Here is a 12,683-nt window from a genome sequence, read left to right as displayed (position 1 = left end):
TCCTGCAGGTGAGGAAACAAGGATGAGCTCGGCTGGTAGAGCTGTTGGCACGGTGCCTGACCCATGGCAAGAGCCCAATTTATATCACCATCCTTACCAAGAAGTCTCTGAAAGGCCGAGTAGCTTGTTCGGTGTCACAGGGGAAAGGCCCAGGGCCAGGACCTCCTCGGGGCCACCTGTCTCCAAACGCAGTAGTTCACTGGCTGCTAGTGGGCCTCATGGGGCTGGAGGAAGAAGAGGTGGGCATGGAAAGATCAGAGGAGTGGGTGCCAGGCATCGTGGAACTTCAAGATGAGAGTTTGAACGAGAAGGTTGTGGCTGGGATACTGGAGGCTGAGAGGAGGGCTGACAAGGGTTCAGAAAAGGGGGCGAGGGAGAGAGAAGATAATTGGCCACCAACCTTCTAGGGCTGTGCCTCACCAGGCTCACCTCATCTGACTCTGAAATCCCTCTGGGCAGAGCAGCTATCCTCAGCCAGCCCCGTGGCAGAGAATAAGAGAGACCCAAGGGCAGGTTACCAATGCTGGGGTGGGTGAGGGTGGCCAGGTGGGGAGGAGCAGCTGGAGAGAAACCAGGGCAGAAGGGGGTCCCGAGACCTGGAAGGCAACAGACTCCAGGCAGCAGGTTTGCGCTCCTGACCAGGGCTCGGTGGTGTGCTGGGGAACGTTCTAGACCGGCTCGTAGGGAGGTGAGTGCCCTGATATGTAGCGTTTGCCGGCGTCTGTGGTGTAAATGCTCCCACCCTGGCAGGTCGCAAGCTACCAACGTGAGATGGCCATAGACACGATCAGTTCTCACGAGCCAGTCGGAGAGACTCCAGAGCACCCCAGGCAAGACTGCTGCTGTGCCAGCCACACAGGGTGGGATACTTATGTCCCAGTTGCTTCAAGGGAAGAGAGAAGGGCCTTGTGTGCCGTTTTAAGCTACCATTAACTGTGGACGTAACACATGACAGGTGAAGCATTTTACGTGCAGTATCTCAGTTAATTCAAAGCACAATCCTCTGAGCTAGACATTATCTCTATTGTCCTGATGAAGAAACTGAGGCTCAGAGAGCTGAAGTGACTTGCCCAAGGTCACACAGCCAGTGAGTTATGGAGCCTGGATTTGAACCCAGGAGTGTGTGAGTTCAAAGCCCACACCCCAGCCACACACACCCCCAGCCTCCAGCCAGGTAGTTCTAGGACCTGAGTTGGGGCTGGATTTTCAGGCAGGAGTTCATGGGATCCCTCTGTGGGGCTGGCAGCCGAGAGTCCTGACCAAGGCCCAGAGGAGATGCTTACCTCCCTTGGGGGAGGTTCTGAGAGGTTTGAGACACCTCCACATGGGTGGGGCACTACCTAGCCCTCACCCAGGGCAGAGGCACCACTCAGCACCCCCAGGGCTCCTCAGACCCTCCCTCCCTCCTTCCCTTCTTTGCAGCTGAGTGTCCTGCCCCAGGAGGCAGTCCCCACACTGCCAGGCATGTAGTACGTGCTCAATTCACACTGAAGAAGTGAACCAATGATATCTTCTGATTCTCTCTCATTTTGTTTGAAGTCAAAGACCAGATTTCCTATGGCTTCAAAGTGTTATCACCTTGCAGAAAAGGGACGGAGAAGCAAAAGCCAGACTTTGCTGAGCACCTACTATGTGTCACACGCATGCATGTTACTCATCCATGCCTCCCAACACTCTCACAATTGCAGGTATTATCATTCCCATTTCACAGATGTAGAAACTGAGGTTCAAATTGGCCAAATGACTAGCTCAAGGCCACCTGATAGTAAGTGGCAGAGCTGGGGTTCAATCCCATATCTTTGATCCCCAAGCCCCTGCTCTACTCCTCTGCTGTGCTGTGTCCCCCAGAAAGAAACAGCACCTTTTATCCAGGAAGCTACTAACAGTTTGTCAAGACTTGTCCATTTCCTTCTTGTATTTTGTCGTTGCAAATTGACCCATGGCGGTGGCAGGGCAGGAAAGCTAGGGGAGAGGAAGGTGGGCTCAGGAGAGAAGGATGTCCCCTGCCCCACGGCACTTAGTCCCATCCCGGCCGACTCCTGGTCCAGGACTCACCCCACCTCCCGGGACAGCCTGTCAGTGGCCTTGGTAGTGAGAGTGTTGGCCCAGCCTTGAGGGCAGTCCCATTCACAGAGGACCCCACTGATGCAGGGTCTCCTTAGAAGGCGGCCCTGGCCCCTGTGCAGGTGCTTGCTCTTGGAGCCATATCTGATGAAGAGGGGTGCTGAACAGGTAGCCCCACGAGGTGACAGGAGAGGTTTCTTATAGGGTTAAAAGTCTGCCCTGGAGCCAGCACTTGCCTCCCAGGCCTGGCTTAGCTGTGGTGTGTCCGAGGCAGATGGCTGCCTGACGAGGTCTCAGGCTCCCCATCTGTAAAACGGAAGGGTAGGCTGACAGAGGGGCACGGCAGCGTCTCCCAGCCCCGACGGGCCCCGATTCCACATAAACCAGCTCCACAGGCAGATCCCAAAGGGAATTCCCCCTGGGGAGAAAAGTGGGATGCCCTTGTGGGGACGACTTTGGAGGCCATCAAGGCCATCAGCATTGCCCACTGCCCACCTCCCTCTTCAGCCAACTCTGACTCCACATCTCACTTCTACCCTGCTTCCGTAGGCCCCTTGCTGGACACCCTAGCGGGGCCCAAGCATTCCCCAGACCTCTAGCAGGGTAGGAAGGAGATGTCTGAGTTCAAATCCCAACACCACTTACTGAACAACCTTGGCCAAGGTCCCTGACCTCTCTGTGCCTCAGTTTTATCATCTATAAAATGGGGATAATAGTCAAAACTACCTTAAAGGGTGAGAATTAAATGAGCCAAAACACGAAAAGTTCTTAGAACAAACATACCTGGCATGTAATAATTGTTCGGCCAATACCACCTCTCAGTACTACTATTTAGGATTCATAGTAATACCATCTTTTCTGCCCAGCAGGGCAACCATCAAGGCCCTGGAGGGAGCACTGGATTGAGAGTCCTGAGCCCACAGCTCTCATCTCAAGTCACCCACGACCCTGGGGACGAGGGCCCCTTCCCCTCTCCTGGCCTGTTTCTCCTTCTGTCAGGCGGCTCCCCTCAGCTCTCAGCACACCTGGGAGTCTGTATGTGTCTACTGGATGTGCCTTTCCTCCCAGCCGAGGCTGATGTGTCCCTGGCCCAGAGTCTGCCCCAATCCTGGTTAGTAGAATGAACACGTTCCCTGGGGAAGGTGGGTGTTACGTGGTGCGGCTGTCCCACGACACTGTGGAATTCTATCCTGCGGCAGGCCCTTGCCATGGGCCTTATGTTCCTCATCCTGTTTAATCCTTCAAACCCTTCTAAGGTTCCCCCTATTCCCAGGATAAGGACAGGACTCTGTAACTGGTCCACAGGCCCCTGCCCGCTCCTGCCCCTTGCCCACTCTCCCTGTCTAAGTCATCCGGGTCTCCTTTCCACCCCTTGAGAAAGGCTAAGCCCTTTCCAGCCTCAGGCCCTTTGTCACCACCCCGTCCTTTTACCTAGTGAACTCCTGCTCAGTCACCACCCCCTTGGGGAAACCTCCAACACCCCCTCACTGTCACGAGAGACATTCCTGCCTAACGTGCTCATGGCCTCTGCCCCTTTATCGCAGACCCCTTGGTAAATTTACATTCGTTTGTGTGCTCATTTCATTTCACAGCTGTCTCTAAACCCTCCTGAGAGCGGATACCATGAGCTTTTCTGCTCACCGCTGTATTCTCAGCACCTAGCAAGGAGCTTGACAAGTAGTGGACATCAGTGGATATTTGTTGAACAAGTGAGCTGTCAGAGAGGCAGAAAGCAGATGGTGCTGTGCCTGTTTTACAGATGAGGAGCCTGAGGCCAGAGAGATGGAGAGATTTGCCCAAAGTCACACAGCCCATCAGGGTGGAGCAGGGTTTGAGCTAGTCCATTGAGCTCAAGCTCCCAAGCTTGGTGCACCCACCCCCACTTCCTTGCTACCTTTGGGTACAAACAGGGACTGAGACAGCTGAGCCCCTTCATGTCCCAGAGGCAGGGGTTTGAGTGACAGGTCAAGGGCTTCGGTTATGCTGAGAGCCCTGGCTGCTTGGAAACCTCATAAGGGGTGAACCCCCAAGCCTGCCGCCCCTCTGCAAGCCTTCCAGGAGAGATCTGAGTTCTAACTCTGGCTCCAGCTGCTTAGTCCTGGGCTTGTCCACTCCATTCTCCAGACCTCAGTTTCCTCATCAGTAAAACAGGAGTGATCTGCTCCACATAGCAGGTTAATTGTGTGTACCTAGATGTGTGCATTAGCACACAGGAAAACGCTCAGCAGACAGCTGATGTGGCCCCCGCAGCCTCCCTCCCGTTCTGATGAGCCGCAGACCACGGGCATGGCCACATTCATGCCTGAACTTCTTACTGATCACAACTTCAGTTGTGTCCGGCTCTCCTGCCAGTCAGCAGGCAGGCCTCTCAGCTTGTAGCATCTCAGTTGTCACCCCTCTGCCCTTGTCCTCTCTGGGAGGTCCTCTTTCCCTGCTGGGACCCTACAGCCTCCTCAGTGGGAGGACGTCCACAGAGATCACAGGCTTCAGGGCAGTCGGCGTTAGGTTTAAATACTCAGTCCTGTGCCACACAGCTGTGTGCCCTTAAGCAAGACACTCACCCTCTCTGGGCTTGATCTTCTCTAAACTGAGGGCTGAGAACACTAAATTATCCTGGGGTGGTGATGAGGAGTAAATGACAGCTCTTGTGTTAAGTGCCTGGCACATAGTAGGTGCTCAGCAAATGACAGATTTTCTTCCCTCTTCTCCTGACATTCCTGGATTCATTGTCCCCACTCCCTCTGTTTCCTCCTTCCTCCTCCTTTTCTTCCTCCAGGGAGTCAGCCTTCTGGCAGGAGTGAAAACACATACATACACACAAATGTTAAATAGGGACCCCAGCACAGTACCTCACGTTTAGTGAGGGCTGAATAAATATTTGATGACTGAATAATCCAAAGAAATGAATTACTAACGGTAAAATGTCAGGCTGTAGGTACCTTGGAGAGAGCATTTAGGGACAGGGGCTCCTCTCTGGTTGCTTAACTCACCTTGAGTCCAGCCCTGGGCTCAGGCATCCTGAGCCTGTTGAGACATCTCTGGACAGGGTATCTGAGTGAAGTTGGGGGGTCTTCCTTTCCCCTTCCCAAGGTGGGCATGCAGAGGAAGCCCCATTCATTGACAGGTTCAGGAAATAGCAACTCTTAAATCAGGACCTGCAAGCAAGCCCAAAGAATATTTCCAGAGCCATAAAGAGATGCAAATACCAGTTTAAAACCACCAGGGGAATTGCATTTTCATTCAACAAACCTGTATTCATCAGTTCAATCAATATTTATTAAGGCTCTGTGCCCAGTGCTAGGGACACAACAGGCAAATGAGACTTGTTCCCTATCCCTAAGGAGCCCCCCAGACTGATGGACAAGACAGATGTGCATAAAAAAATTAATTGCAGCAAATCTTTTGAGGGGGAGGGGGAGGCAGGGATGATGGAGGGGAAATCAGGGAAGGCTTCCTGGAGGAGGGATTGTTGGAGTTGAGTTTGAAGGATGATAGAAGTTCTCCTGGCAGAGAAGTGGGGAAGCAAGGCATCCCTGGCAGAGTAGACGGTACACACAAATACACAGAAGCATGGAAATGCAAGGGTGTGTTTCAGAAGCAAGGAAGGCTTGATGTAGGGAAAGTGGACAGAGGATAAGGGGAGGGGTCTGGAACAGTCATCCAGGCCTCATGAGTCATGGTAAGGAATTTGGGTTTTATGCTGAAGGCACAGGGCAGCCAAAGAGGGGTTTAGAGGAATTAAGGAAGGTCCTTAGGGTGCAGGGGGTGGGTAAATGGGAGGAGGATGGCAGGCGGAGCAGCAGGGAGACCGAGGTGAGGAGGCAGGATGGACGGATGGGAGTGGGCAGTGTGTAAGTGCGTGTGCATTAACACGGCGGCATTAACCTGAAAGGCTAGCCGCCCGTGGATGAGACCGTGTTCCTCCGGCTTGGAAAAGGCAGCCTCCCCCAGGGAGTCCTCCCAGAGTAGCTCTTGACTCACTAGGCTCTGTGTTCTGCCAGGTGGGAAAGTGCCTGCTCCCTAATTGGCCCCTATTCCTGCCCTCGCAGAGAGGTGGCAAGTCAGCCATAGCCACATACCTGCCCCACCCCACTGGAGGGTTGGGGTGGGCCCTCTGGGCTGAGGTTTTCTGATCTGTGGGAAATCCAGGTCCCGCGTGGCTCCCTGGACGCAGGCTTATGCCTGCCTCCTACAGTCCCTGGACTCAGCGTGGGGCCTCACGCAGCCCTGGTTTTAGGCCCCAGTTCTCCTACTCTATGACCTTGGGCAACATCATTTCACCTCTCTGTACCTCAGTTTCCTCATCAGTAAAATGGTGGGGGGGAAGGGTAAAAATAGCACCTACCTCCCAGGATTTTGCGAAGCTCACACCACATGAGACACATGGTAGGATGTCGATGTGAATGGCAGCTGGAGTTAGCCAGGGGTCAAGCCTGTACCCTCCTTCCTGAGGGAGCAAGACCCAGTAGGAGGAGCTGGGAATCGGGGACCTGGGTTCAAGTCTCAGCAGGGCTGTCTGGGCCTTCAGAGTCCTAGAGACCAGCCCTGCCTAGGCCCCACTGGTGGTATCTGAGAACCATCATAAGCCAGTGGGATGAGGGGCTGGGACAGGCCCACTCTCCCAACCTTTCCCAGGGGCCTTCGGAAGAAGTTCACCCCTATGCTTTTTCTATGAATAACAGCTGCCATTCTCCTCTAGTGTGCAAACCTGCCAAATAGGTATTATTGTCCCCACTTTGCAAATGAGAAAACTGGGACTCAGGGAGGTTGAGTCATTTGCCCAAAGTCACATAGCTGGTAAATGAAGGAGCCAGGATTTGAACCCAGGTTTGTCTGACCACAAACCTGGGCTGTCTTGTCTCAGCCCAAGATCAGGTTGTCTTGAAGGACTTTTGGGCTTTGGTGGGAGTGGGTATAGGACCCCAATGTGGTGGAGGAAAGACTTAGGACAAGCTGGGCCACATAGCCCCCTAGACATTCTGTGGCCCCTTGAGGTCATGGGCCTAGGAGAGTCTGAGTCATGGGCCTCAGAGTTGGGTGGCTTGAGGCGAGGACAGAGGGAAGAGCCTAAAGCTCAAGTGGGACAGATCTGGGTTCAAATCTCAGCTCTGGCCCTCACTGGCCCTGTAATTCCTAAGCAAGTTGTTCAAAATCTCCAGGCCTCAATTTTCTCCTGCAAAATGGGAAGAAGCCCAATCTCTCCGTGAGTGATTAGTGGAAGTCAGACAAGGCAGGGATGGGAGGGGCCTTTGGAAATAGCTTCTCATCCCCTGAGGGGCCCAGCCAGCAGCTCATTGTGATGGCAGGTGCCCCAGGACCCCCGCCCAGGCTTCAGAAGACCCTGAGCTGGGCAAGGTGAGGGCAGGTATAGCCTTCATTCCTGCTTCCCCTCAAGGGGGAAAGCCCCAGAGAGCCCGTATCTCCCAGAGAGGACACAGCTGGCCTCGGATTGCTTTCCATTCTGCCTGCCTCAGACCTGCCTGGACCTACCTCATCGGTCTCCCTTATGCAAAATGCCTCCATCAGCTGGGGCCAGGCTCCCCACCCTCATCCCTGGGTGGACTGACCCTCTCTACTCCCCCTCTCTCTCCGGCCCCAGGATCTGCCCCAAGGGGAGAAAACTGGGCAACTAAACACTGTTTGAAATATGACTGGACCGGCTGTCCCCTCACTCCTGCCCTATTTCTCATATCTTCCCCCAACCCTGACCCCCAAGCCATGTCCACCATAAGCCAAATCATGCTGGAGGCAGAAGCTATGGGTAATCCTCCTGGCTGGCCTCCTGCCTCTCTCCCCCTCTTCCCTGTGAGTGACCCTGACCTGTCGTTTCCAGCCTTCCCAGAGTTGCGACACTGGTGCCATTGTTTGTCTGATTTCACAACACCTCTGCCTGTCCAGTACCTCCTGCCCCCAACATATCCTGGAAGGACAGGCCAGATGCCCCAGGTGTGTCTGCTGCAGGAAGGGGAGGCAAAGGGGGCAGGGCAGGGGACGAATGTCTGTGGCCAGATTCGACCCTCAAGGATGACCTTGGCAAGCCACTTACATTCGTTTCTTGAGGCCTCAGTTTGCTCCACTATAAAATGGGAGAACTGGATAAGAGTCTTTCTAGTTCTGGTATTTGAACTTAAAATCACATAGCAGCAGATTTCATTCAAGCCTTTATTGCGGCACCCACTACATGCTGGGAGCTGGGACTCTGGAGACAGAGTTGATGTGGTCACAGCCCAATGAGGGAGACAGATGTGAAACCATCACAATATGTTGTGATCAGAGCTGGGCCAGAGTTATGAACTAATTCTGTTGCTGAAATCAGGAAGGACTGTCCGAGGAAGGGGCATTTGAGCTGGACTTTGAAGGATGAGTAGGAGTTCATAGGCCTAACATAAGAAAAACTTCCAAACTCTGCTACTTAACATTTGGACTGCCTCAAAAGTTAGGGAATATCCTGTACTTGGGGTGTGGATGCAGAGGCTGAAGTACACAGGCCTGAAATGCCAAGAAGATGGGAGCTTAGCCAGGTGCCGTGCTAGTCTTAGATCCTGAGAATCAAAATCCATAAGCTCCTGAGAGTTTGGTGTCTGTTGGTGAAGACCCAGCCCACCCCTCACAGGGGCTAGTGAGCAGGCAGGACTTAGAACTGCCGAGTGGATGAGTACTGGGGCCCCCAGGCGGCCTGTGCCATGCTGACCTTCACATGTAGGGAGCCCTGGGCTTGGAGTCCTCAGGCTTCGGTCACAGGTTCAGTCTACCCCTTCCCAACCAAGGGACCTTGTGCTGGCCACCACACGCCTCTGAGCCATACGCAGATTCCTAATCTGTAACATGGGTGCTCACAGCAGCCATTCCAGCAGTACTTGTGAGAAGCAAGCGATTTACTGTTTTGCAGGTGGCCTTTGTGAACAAAAGTGTGCCGGACACGGACGGGATTGTTATTGCTCAGATGGTAGCTCATAACCGGCCCCTGGTGGGACTGTTTGTTTTGTAATCACAGGGAAAGGGTTTTGCCCCCCATTAATGTCATGGTAATAACGGTGGGATTCCTGGTCCAGACAGTTGCTCCAACAGATGGGAGCTGGAGTGGTCCTTTCCCCTCTGCCGGTCTGTGCTCACCCTCACCCCAGTGTCTCTGACACTTTTACTTGGCTCCGTGTTGGGGGGCAGAGGCTGGCCTGGCCCCTCCTGAAGTAGAGTTTGTCTTAGAAGTCTGACTGGAGAGGGGCCAGTGGAGTCCCCTGTCTGCACCCCCAAGAAGGGGCCGAGGTGGGAGGTTCCTGTCGCAAGCTATTGGTAGAGGACGAAAGCCTCCCTAAGCGGTGTCCTGGGCTGCTCCCTCGGAACCCAGCCTGGTGCCTTCCCTGCCTGCCCTACTGGAGCCCAGGGCCACCCAGTGCTCAGCACCCTAAGCTTCTCAGCAGCCTCCCTGCATCTCACTCTGCCTGGCCCGGAGACAGAAGGGGACCCCTTGGTGGGGTTAGGGGGATGAAGGGCAAGGGGGTATCAGCGTGGCCTTGTTGACAGGGGCCCTGCCGCTGGCGCTCCTGGCTCCATACCTCCCGTGGCCCCTCTGCCCGGCCAGGTTCTGATTTTGGTGCAGTGCAGACTTTCAGCTTAACGAGACAAATTGATATTCTGTGCCAGCCCAGGGATGGAGCGGCAGCTTGGGACGCTCGCTTGGGCGGGCAGCTCAGAAGTGGTCAGGGGATGGGGGCAGGGGAAGGAGGCAGCTCTAGTCTGGGACTCCCTCCTGGGGCACCCCCAGCCCTCACCCTGCCCGCACACACCCCCTCCACGCGGACAGGTGCCCCAAGACACTCCTGAAGGTCCTTCCACCTTCAGTGCCCTCCTGCCAAGCAGGGCAACCCTCCTGGAGGGGGCACGGCAGTGGAGGGGGAGGCTCCTGAATCTGAGAGAAGCCCCTTCACCCACTGTGACCTCCTCCCCTTGCTCCTGGGGCTGTCCTCCCACCTGGCTGGATTTAAAGAGGCAGCAGGTCTGCCAGAGATGAGGCAGGAAGAAGCAGGCAACTGGTTGGGGGAATCCCATTCCTGCAGACTCCTTGTTGGGGGTCCCTAGGGTCCTCTGGACATCACCAGCCCCCAGCAGCTCATCACAGATGTCCCTGCAAATTCTGTAGATGCGCGAGGCATATGCAGTGGGCACCCGTGAGTAGAGAAGTGGCCTCTTGAGGGGCTCCTCTGGGCATCACCAGCCCCCGGCAACTCATCACAGATGTCCCTGCAAATTCTGTAGATGCGCGAGGCATATGCAGTGGGCACCCGTGAGTAGAGAAGTGGCCTCTTGAGGGGGTCCTCTGCAGACCTGCAGCCCCCAGGCAGGTGGGGCTGCACACAGTCCGGCCCTGGGGCTGCAGGGGTTCAGGGGTTGCACTTCCACGGCAGCAGGGCGTTCACTGCGGGCTCTGCTCCGTCGGTCCTGCAACCACAGTTGTGTTTAGACTGTGTTCAGTCCACTGCTCCTCATGTGACCTTTGCCCCCAGGTCTGGGGGTGTCCTGATCAAAAGGAGGGGGCACCAGAGCCCCTGCCCAGCTGAATGGGTCCCCCAGAAAGTAAAGGAAAGGAAGACTTAGGGCCATTTGAGCAAAATCCTCCTCTCTCTATCGCTGACCACCCTCCACTGCTCGAAGGACCCCCTCCCCTCCAGCGCAGCCCCAAGCCTACCCTCACCATGCCCTTGACATTCCCTCCTACTTCGGGGGAGCGGGCGTATTCCTGGGACTCCGCCAGCTTCAGTTCCTCATGATCCCACGGGAGGAATTAAAACCGCAAACAACACCGTGGTGGTTCGGTCCACGTCCCCCCGCCCCCCACTCTCCTCCCCCAGTCCCCCCACCAGAACGAGGCCTCCCCGCGTCCCTCCCTTGTCCTCCTGCCCCCTCCCCCAGCCTCCAGCAGCGCAGCGGCCTCTGCCTCCCCGGAGACTGCATTTTGCCGGGCGAGATGCTCTCCTAGAAGCCGGCGCCGACGCCTCCCCCCCCGCCCCCCCCCCACTCCTCGGGCAGGATGGTACAGTCTGCAGAGGGACCCGGGCACGCTGGCTGGGCTCAGCCGCGGCACCAGCTGCCGCACCGAGATTACGGGGCTGCCCGCCTGGAAACCGTGCCGGATTTGTGGCGATTTTCATAGCCAAGTAAGTACCGGCATCCCCCAGCATGAGAAATAAAAAATAAAAAGCGCCCCACTCCGCTCTCCCCTTCCTCCCTCACCCAATTTATTTTGTTTCATTTCATTTGGTTTTTTTCAGTGCTGATGGTGGTGGCGGTGGCGGCGGCGGCGGTGGGGGGGGGGGGACCAGGGGGGAGCCGGGCTTGTTTATCTGACAGCAGCTGAGGCTGCATTGGGAGCCGCCGCTGAGGGAGACACTAGTGTGAGGGTCCGTGTGTTGGGGGGAGGGCTGGGGCGCTGGGGACACGGGCAGGGGGGCCTCGGACAGGCGGATACCCGGGATCTCAGGCAGATTCCGGCAGCCTCTGGACAGCAAATGCCCCTAATGAATGTTACGCAAGGGCCGGCCAGCCGACAGTGCGGGGCAAGGTTCTTTTCCCTCTGAGCTGCGTCCCAGGGAAACAGAGGACCAGAGGGTGTCCCCTGCCCACTGCGGCCAGAGTCCCAGGAAAGAGGCAGAGGGAGGCCCCCGTGGAGGGTCCCCTTGGTGGGGTGGGCTGCTGTGTGCCCCGGACCTCCGGGTCAGGCCAGCCAGGGTGTGTGGTGGCATGGACAAGTCCCCCGGTCCCTGAGATGGCCAGGAGAAGGGCAGGAGCGGGATGGCCGGGCCATTTTGTAGCGGTCATGCTGGGTGGTGGAGTTGGCACTTTCTCCCCAAAGCCCCGTTCCTCTGCCAGCCTCGGTGGCCTCTGGCTGAGCCCTAGGCACCTGGGGCTCCTCCCTGCTCCCTGGCTGGGTCAAGATGGGGAAATCCAGCAGGGGGCCTCTGCACTGCCCAAGGGTGGGCTGCTCGGGGCGGCCACCCTTTCTAGCCAAGTGGCCATTCCGCGCCACGGCTGTCCTCTGCTCACCCAGGTCATGTGGGGAGGGGTCTCTGTGGCTGGCCTGCCCCAGTCAGGCAAAAGCCCTGGGGATCTGGGGACGTCCACCCAGAGACCCAGCCTGGCTCGACCTTCAGAAGGGTAAGTGAGCAGCAGGCGGGACCAGCACAGGGTCTTGGTGTGACCCTGAACCCCCCTTGCCTGGCACAGAACAGGCTCCTTTCCTCGCCTGCATTGCTCTCCAAATCGCTGGGAGGAGGCAGAGCTGATGTTTGGGGCATTTCCAGGAGTGGCGGGCGCCCTCCGGAGAAATTCTGCTTTGACGCGTGCAGTACGAGGGGGCTTGGCGCACAGGCCTTGGGGGCCTCCGCCTGCTAACTTCGTTGAAGGAGCAGTGGCAGGGAGGGAGCTGCAGCTCTGGGGGAACCCTGCTGGCGGGCTCCAGGAAAGGGGCTGATGGCCCGTGTTATTTAGCCACCTTTGTACCCCCAGTCCCATTCTCATCAAGGCATATATACATCCACAGATTTGCACAGGTGCACATGTACAAATACAGTACACAGAGTAGTGCATCGTATATGTTCAAATCACACCCACACACACGGCGTGCC

The 12,683-nt window shown here is 56.3% G+C and overlaps 1 protein-coding gene across 10 annotated transcripts in view; it reads left to right on the top strand.

Annotated features, from left to right (window-relative positions):
- The window catches only part of ATP2B2 (ATPase plasma membrane Ca2+ transporting 2), a 358,026-nt gene that overhangs the window by 181,299 nt on the left and 164,044 nt on the right, over window positions 1-12,683 (top strand). For 8 of the 10 annotated variants that reach the window (XM_036869348.1, XM_036869345.1, XM_036869342.1 and 5 more), the window contains exon 1: window positions 11,119-11,216. The exons of the other annotated variants lie outside the window; for them this stretch is intronic. The gene's annotated coding sequence lies outside the window, so the exon portion shown is untranslated. Of the gene's footprint in view, window positions 1-11,118; window positions 11,217-12,683 lie in introns of those variants that run through there. 10 annotated transcript variants of the gene reach the window in all.

This window comes from Balaenoptera musculus, chromosome 11 (genome assembly GCF_009873245.2).
Source record: "Balaenoptera musculus isolate JJ_BM4_2016_0621 chromosome 11, mBalMus1.pri.v3, whole genome shotgun sequence".
Taxonomy (NCBI): domain Eukaryota; kingdom Metazoa; phylum Chordata; class Mammalia; order Artiodactyla; family Balaenopteridae; genus Balaenoptera; species Balaenoptera musculus.
This window is presented reverse-complemented; position numbering and strand designations above follow the sequence as displayed.